The following is an 8538-nucleotide window of genomic DNA, read 5'->3' as shown; positions in this document are numbered from 1 at the left end:
CTCGGTTTCGTCTCGAACTATATAATATAAACAATATATGTACAACATGTCACTTCACTAACTTTCACTGCGAATAACGTTTCTTGATAACATTGATTGGCTTGACGTCTCGTTTCGATGCTATGGGCTCTCCACAAACTGAATTTTATCCTGAATCTCGTACAACCATGGCTTAACTCTGTAATTACTACAAGCAGAACTTAGCCATGAGCATCGGAAGGGAATGTCGAACCGGTGACCGTAACGCATTCCGAAGCCAGAGGTCCCAGGTTTGAACTCTTGTCAATGAGAGGTATTAAAACCTTTTCCAACAAGAGCGGGTAATCATAATAGAATTACACTGGAAAGAGAACGGTCGGAGGTGAAAGTGAGGAGAAGGGAAGGGGGGAGGGGGTCGCAGTAGGCTGTGACTCTAAGAATGAAAACTGTTTCCTCCAAATTTCAAGAAAAATGTTAGAAAATTCTAACTGGATTGTCCAAAAAAAGGGTGTTTCTTGGTTGTATTTTTGTAAAGCTTTAAATAAGTATTTGAAAATAAATTGCTGATTTCGGTTTCTAAACCCGCAGAGGGAGGGGGTGGGGGAGGTTGAATGCTTGAAACACGCACGTGTACAGTATAGAATATGTATAGTAGTATTTTGTGTACTGAAGGAGTGTTGGTTGCAGAAGATCTTCATCCTATTGGGAAAAATCATTAAGCAACTAGTAGTAGAACCTACAAGCAAATTATTGGCTTCAACAGTTATGTCACATCCAATCTGACTTGATCAAGTCCGATCCCTTTTCAGCTATCATAACAGTTGGAGCATTTATGTTACCAGAAATTATACACGGCATTATGGATGCATCCACAACTCTCAGTCTGCGTATGCCGTACACTTTTAACTGGGAATTCACGACGGCCGTTGAGTCGGATAAGGGGCCCATCTTCGCAGTCCCAACCTGGTGATTTTCAGCTCGGGTTTGATATCTCACGGCACATTTCCAGTATCCATCAGATCCAAAACGGAACTTCGCACAAGCTTTAACTGGAGTTTTATCTAGTTCTATTCCGTAGTTCTGCAGAGATCTTGTTTCCGATAGCTTTATAACAAATTTTACGCCTTCAAATAACAACTTGACGTCCTCAGGAGCTGACAAGTCTCTGCCAAAAATCAGTGGTTTATCTTCAGGGTTTGCACTACTGAGCTTTAACATGCCTACGCTTTTCGGGCGGAGCACGACTGGAATAAATTCTACTGGTCGGCGTCTTTTTTCTGGTAGCGGTTCCTCTGATCCTGTGGAGCAATTGGCCAGGAGTCCTGCGAAGAATAGTTGTAGATCTGGGTAATCTTCTACAGGGTTGGAAAACTTGGAGTGGACGAATGCTGTGAGCTGGGACATGCCTGGAACGGACATAGGACCTGTCCTTTTTTCCAGGTATTCCTCCGTTACTTGAGATGTTAGAATGTCAGTGTCCGGTTCATTCAAGAGGAACCGGACAGCGTAGGAAACATGGTTTAGAAGGTTGTGTCCCACCATAGAATCTTTCATGACTGTGATGTCGAGTTTCTCAAGGTATTCTCTTGGTCCTATGCCGGATAGCAGCAGGAGACGTGGGGAACCAATGACTCCTGCACAGAGTATGACCTCCTTCCTTGCTCGTACGGTTCTCTTAACTCCCTTCCTGATGTACTGTATTCCGTACGCAATCTTTGTGCTACTGTCAATAAGAACTTTGCTAGCAAATGCATCAAGGATGACATGGAGGTTTGACCTTCCGTGAACAGGCCTGAGAAATGCCTTGGCCATGCTAACGCGAGTGCCATTATAAACATTACCTTGAGCAACGGCAAATCCAGTCTGTCTCTTTCCGTTCAGGTCTGCAACTCTATATCCTAACTCCTTCCCAGCTTCCAAGATTGCGTTCACTAGTGGATACTGGTAAGGGTATCTTTGAACTGGGAGGTAACCTCCCTCTGCGTGGAAACCAGGATCAACAATGTCGAGATTTGCGTTGTTTTCAGACTTCAAAAAGTATGGAAGCACCTCCTCGAAACTCCATCCAGGATTCCCAAAAGAGGCCCAGTGATTATAATCTCTCCTGTTCCCTCTCATGTACATCATCCCGCTGAGAACACTAGTCCCTCCCATCACCTTTCCTCTTGGCCATATACAACGCCTCTCTGGATAGTCAAGGCAGGCAAATTCCTCAGGCTCCGTCCTATACTGCCAGTCAATATCCGAACCGTGATAGTTCAGGTGCATGGATGGCACCTGGGTGGGTGTCGGCTCGTATCCTCCAGCCTCAACGAGTAGAACTGACCACTTTGAGACTTTCGAAAGTCTGCTGGCCACAACACTTCCTGCAGAGCCAGCCCCTACTACAATGAAATCATACTCATTTAAAATCTTCTTCCTGTTAGGCGGTCGTCTGCAGTAGTCCGAGATGTCACACTCAGCCCTCAGCATAAGCTCTAAGAACGTCATGAACATGGTGTACGCTCCTCCACTGCACGTCGCTGCGAGCGTCTGTGGCTCTGTAGCAGTCGATGATCCAGGAAGAGTACAATTGCAGCTCATTTCAAGGGCTCTAAAGACCAAAAGATAAACCGAATCAGTTCATGCTAAGTAAGAAATCAAAGATTGTTAGATTATTTTCGTAACATTTCTGGCTGTTATGCATTTCCAGCTTGGAAGCGAGTCATAACTCCCGAAGCATCCGATCAGCAAGTGAGCCGCTGACGTCATCTCAGCACAGCACCTATCACTAACCCTCCTGCCCATGTTCTAGGCTGCTGGTTAGACGATTCGCGCAATCAGCTGGAGATGTTCCGAAAGTATTATGACTACCAAACTTCGATGGCCCAAAGTGAATATCTAAGTGGAAAATAAGGCTTGAAGTGCTCGTTCCATCAAAGAAACATTATATTCAGCTCAAGGAGCTGAAAAACAAGATGAATCGGCGTTCTCCAACAACAAAATCCACAGTTGGAACGTAGCTATCAACATTAAAACCCTTTACCTGCCAATGTTCCCAATTGGGAACATCAACTAATTTTCAATTTCAACTATACTGAAACAAAATTTTTCATAGTTTTCTTGTTTGATCTATTAATTTAGGGTGTATACTTACTCTTAACAACATTTAATTAATATTTTCATTATTATCGTCTGGATAGTATAATATGAAATTACGCCAAAATGGTTAAAATTGCATTCATAATATTATATATCCTTTATTTACACCCAAATCAATTACTTTTTTCTTTCTTGTACATAATCGGGCAGAACATAATGCTAGTATTACGTGAAATGCATTAGAATGGATTTTTCATTGATTTCTATTAGTCTGGATCTAAGTTTATTATCATGTTCCCAAATGGGAACATTGGCGTTTTGCATGAACAATGGTTGCAGACAACAAATAACTCGCACAAAAAACTGAAGAAAATTTTTCCTTTCTCACAGTTGTGAGGCAAGATTGTTTTGTAACTTAGTCAACAATGGAAATAAAATCATGCTTATTGTTGGCTACAAGTACATTTGAAATAATTGTTTTTACATTGTAAAACAAAGATCCCGGCGTGTTTTGTGCCACGTTCTGTTAGCTGCTTCCGTTGATTTATGCCATCTCGTTGTTATAAAATTCAGTCTTTCAACAACATTTGTACGAACAGCATGGCATCGAATCGTTTCCTAACATTGGAAGCAGCTTTTCAGTATTTAGATGACGATACTGAAGACATTGGAGATGTAGTGGATATTTGTCAGTTGCCTCCAGAAGAAACTGCAGATCTTACCGACGAGGAAAAAATTGATGACAATTTTGGAAGAATTGGTTCCTTCAGATGTGTGTGGAGAATTGGTTGTCACAACTAACGTGGAACAATCTACTCCGGAGTCTCTTCAGCCAACCACATCAAGAAAGGCTAAAGGGGCATCAAGTAAGCAGGTAGGACATCCTTCGTGGAAGAAGTCTACGGTTATAGAAAACAATTCTCTCCATTGCGATGATTCATTTGAGTGCTTATCCGATAAACAGCCAGAATTACTGCCACTGGAACCTATTGAGTTCTTTCATAAAATTTTACCAGAGACATACCTCGACCATCTATCTTCAATGACGTGCCTATATGCAGCTCAAAAGGGCAAAATCAAAATTATGTCGTTCACCAAACATGACATGGCTCAGTTCTTTGGTTTGCTTCTAATCAGCGCCTATCACAATGTTTCAAGAGAAGATATGCACTGGTCAACAGCAGAAGACGTGACTGTACCAATTGTCCCAACTGCGATGCCCAGGCAGAAGTTTCGGGATATAAAGAAATATTTCCACGTTATGGACAATACTCAATTGAAACAAGGGGATAAACTTTCAAAAAATTCACCAATATATGATGAGCTAAACAACAATCTTCAGGAATATGGAATTTTTCATAAACAACTCAGCATCGACGAATCAATGGTTCCCTATTATGGGCATCATTCTTGCAAGATGTTCATAAAGGGAAAACCGATTCGTTTCGGAATCAAAATCTGGGCTCTTAGTTCAAGTGATGGATATCCTTATGTTATGAAAATCTATCAAGGAAAGGAAGAAGATGAATCTAACTCTCCACTTGGGACTAGAGTGGTGACAGCCATATTGAATGTTGTCGCTAATCCTCTGCAAGTTGAGGTTTTCTTTGATAATTTCTTTACCTCATACACATTGCTGAAAGAGATGAAAATAAAGGGGTTCAATGCAATAGGTACAGTACGAGAAGGAAGGACTGGTAGATGTCCCTTGGTTCCCACAAATGAAATGAAGGAAAAGAAGAGAGGAGAGTTTGATTTTCGATGTGATGGTGATATTTACATGTGTAGATGGAATGATAATTCCGTAGTCACCTTGGCATCCAACTACCAGACACACTTGCCATTACGAACAGCAAAGCGGTACTCTCGGCAATCAAAGAAGAGGATTGATGTCCCTGAACCTCACTTAGTTCGAAAGTACAATAAAGGAATGGGAGGCGTCGATGTCTTCGACCGTATGCTGTCCAGCTACAGACCTCAGCTGCGAGGGAAAAAATGGTGGTGGAATTTATTTTTCAATGCTTTGATTGTGGCATTTGTTGCACCTTGGAAAATTCATCAAGAACTTCATGGGAAGAATTCAAAGAATCACTTGGATTTTCGAAGAGAAGTAGCTACCGTCCTCATTCGCAAAAATCCACGAACATCTACGAGGCCAGGACCACGATTTGAAACCCCAGGGGCTATGAAGAAAACTGATGGTCATTTTCTGATCGAAGCAGGACAAGGAAGGTGTTCATTTTGCCCCCCCCCCCCAAAAAAAATACTCGCCTACAATGTCGCGAGTGTGCAAGAAATATGCATTTACACTGCTTCCCAGCTTTCCATGGCTTATCACCAGTTTAGGTCATTCTGTGTGTGTCTGTATTTTTTTTATTTTCAAATGTGTAAATTACATACATATATTTAAAATTTGGTATTGCTACATTTTCAATAAAACAAATCATTTTCTCCTTGAGTAAAATTGCACAATGATGTTTTCTCATTTTTATACAATTATGTTATGCTATTATGTATTTGTATTAGTATTTTGTATTTTGAAGGTTGTAATGTTGTCTCACTCTCTGTAAGCTTATATGTAATATTTCTGTACATTTACTATGCTAATATATAAACGGAAAAGATGCTGGTCCAGTTGAATTATAATTAGAAAACTCTGTAATAATACTTCACATGAAACGCCAATGTTCCCAATTGGGAACACTCCAGTTTACATATAGAGAAAATAACAAATAACAATCTTTTTGAATAATTCTCTTTAATGTACACTAAAGAGACAACAATTACTGATAAACTCATTAATTTCAAATCCAAAGACAATTCGGCGTGTAAAAGTTAACAAATTTCCCAAACGGCAGAGGAGTAAAGAACATTTTAATCAGATCCCGGTGACCTACTTGTGAAATGCTGAGTACACCCCAACGACAACGGAAAAATTAGCTTCAAAACATCTACTGTAAATCAGTACTGTGAATTTTTTTATAAAACTGTCTTGGAATGTTTAAAATTTTATGTTCTCAATAAACGGTATCATAAAAAAAAAACATTTTTGTCTACTATTTTTGTAGCTGGAAAGCAATTAGTTAAAAACAAGTATACTTTGGTAATTTTAAAGATTTTAATGAACATATTATCAGAAATAACTATTTAGTAGTAGATTTCTAATTCTCTAATAGCCTAGTGGGTTTTAAATAAATTGATAGTTTGGGTAGAAGTTTTTTGTTTCTTTAGTTGTTCCAAAAAGTGTGATAGGTAAAATGGTATTAGTTTTCTAATCTACTTTTTAATGCTCTTTTACATCGTTTCTGAATCATTTCACACGACATGAAGTTCGGACGACGACTGCCACGACTCCCCTTTCAAACATGCCTAGAGAAGTACAATAGCGTAACGCAACTCCTATGCTGCGTTTGGGATCGAACCAAGAACCTTTAAATTGTATTGGGTGATGTAGTTATTCATCATTCATCTTTCAGATGGTTATCACTCGCTTAGCCTAAAGTATAATGTATGCGAAAGGTTACATCCAAAGTTATGGCACAAGAATTCACACATACAGTAATTGAGTTTCTGTAATCTCCATGACTGAACCGATATGGATATTGATAAGAAGAGGATAATACTTGCCTCACAAATAGATGAATGTTATTCCATAGATTGTCCTCTCAATAATGGTAATTTACACACATCTGACCTTCCAGTCAGAGTTCTCTCTCCTCATGCACCACTGTCCAATAATCGTCCCTCCAACTTCCTTGCTCTGTCCCGTCCACTCGCCAACTGTCCATTCTCCCTCCCTTCCATTTTCTCTCCATCGAAGGAATCGATATGGATTAATAGTTTCAACTTTAATATTTTTCATCTTTAAAGAGAAAATCAAGAGATTTTTTTAAGGGGGCAGAGGAGCGTAACGTATCCAAGGTATTGGGTAAGAAGCGTCAAGTCTTAACATAGCAGAGAAAGGAATGCTGAATAAGTAATCAGGCAAAGGTCGGGTGATTGACTTGGATGGCGTATGTTGCATGAGAGTTGGAAGGGAGAGAGAATGGGCAGTTGGCGAGTGGACGGGATAGAGCAAGGAAGTTGGAGGGACGATTATTGGACAGTGGTGCATGAGGAGAGTGAACTCTGACTGGAAGATCAGATGTGTGTAAATTACCATTATTTAGAGGACAATCTATGGAATAACATTCATCTATTTGTGAGGCAAGTATTATCCTCTTCTTATCAATATCCATATCGGTTCAGTCATGGAGATTACAGAAACTCAATTACTGTATGTGTGAATTCTTGTGCCATAACTTTGGATGTAACCTTTCGCATACATTATACTTTAGGCTAAGCGAGTGATAACTTCGGAAAGATGAATGATGAATAACTGCATCACCCAATACAATCTAAAGGTTCTTGGTCCGATCCCAAACGCAGCATGGGAGTTGCATTACAATAGACTGGAAAGCGTAAGTATTACCAAGCAAATTGTCCATAATATTTGTTCCCCTTCTTTTACATTGAGAGCTTCAAGAATGAAATTAAATGCCAAACAAGCTGCAGACAACATCTGCACCAACATACATAAAAATCCAGTCCTTAAAAACCCGTATGATAAAAGAGAGAAATTAAGAAAATTGTCATGGACAATTTGCCAAGCAATACTTGTGCTTCCCACTGTTCAAAAGCTACGAAAGTGCTCACACAAAACTAAGTCTGTGTAATGGAAATTTGAGCTTGCCTTTTATCAACAACACTAAGAAATCAAAACTTTCAGAACACGGAAAGAGTATCATTTTGTATATTGAAGATATATAATATTCTCTTTTCAAATACTTATTCATTAAAGTATGCTATTTCATCAGCGAAAACATTAACATTTAAAAATAATTGAAAAAATAATGCTAAAGTGACTCTTACCTTTTTGTTTGTCGGAGACTTCACTGAGCCATTTTAAAAATGGTATTCTTTCAATTTATAGAACTATTCGTTGTGTTTCTTGTGCCAATTATATCATTAATATAAGTACCGTTATGGTACCCTTATGGCAATAAGTCACTTTTACATCAAAAGTAAATCCTTCGCAATTAATGGAAAATGTTAACTTTCTCTTCGTCACTCGTAATCAACACTTATCACAGCTGATAGGGAGCCGAGTTTTTCTGTTTTCACCACAATAACAGTTAAGTGGATGGTAATAAATTGCTAGATTCCCGAGTAAAAGTGGGTTGCCGTACCCATCTTTTATTAGACCCACTTTAAACGAAAGTACTTTTCTTAACATTTCGGCTATGATAGAATTCTACCATGTAATGTGAAGAAATCTATAGCATTTTGATGTCATAGCATATATTAGGTCAAGGAAATACCCTCTTTACACTAGGCGCCTTACTCTAAGTAGATGTCCATGCTTCCATCCCAGTGGAAAAAGAACATTACCTATCATGTTAATTAGTCATATATAGGGTTCTAGACACTAAAACTAAA

General features: G+C 39.1%; 1 pseudogene; it reads right to left on the bottom strand.

The window, feature by feature from the left end:
- Positions 1-747: 747 nt before the first annotated feature.
- LOC145984004 (glucose dehydrogenase [FAD, quinone] pseudogene) lies at positions 748-2562 on the bottom strand (annotated as a pseudogene).
- Positions 2563-8538: the final 5976 nt, after the last annotated feature.

Source organism: Lepisma saccharinum, chromosome 1 (genome assembly GCF_977018435.1).
Source record: "Lepisma saccharinum chromosome 1, izLepSacc3.1, whole genome shotgun sequence".
Taxonomy (NCBI): Eukaryota; Metazoa; Arthropoda; class Insecta; order Zygentoma; family Lepismatidae; genus Lepisma; species Lepisma saccharinum.
The sequence above is the reverse complement of the archived record's forward strand: the minus strand, read 5'-3'. Positions and strand labels throughout refer to the sequence as shown.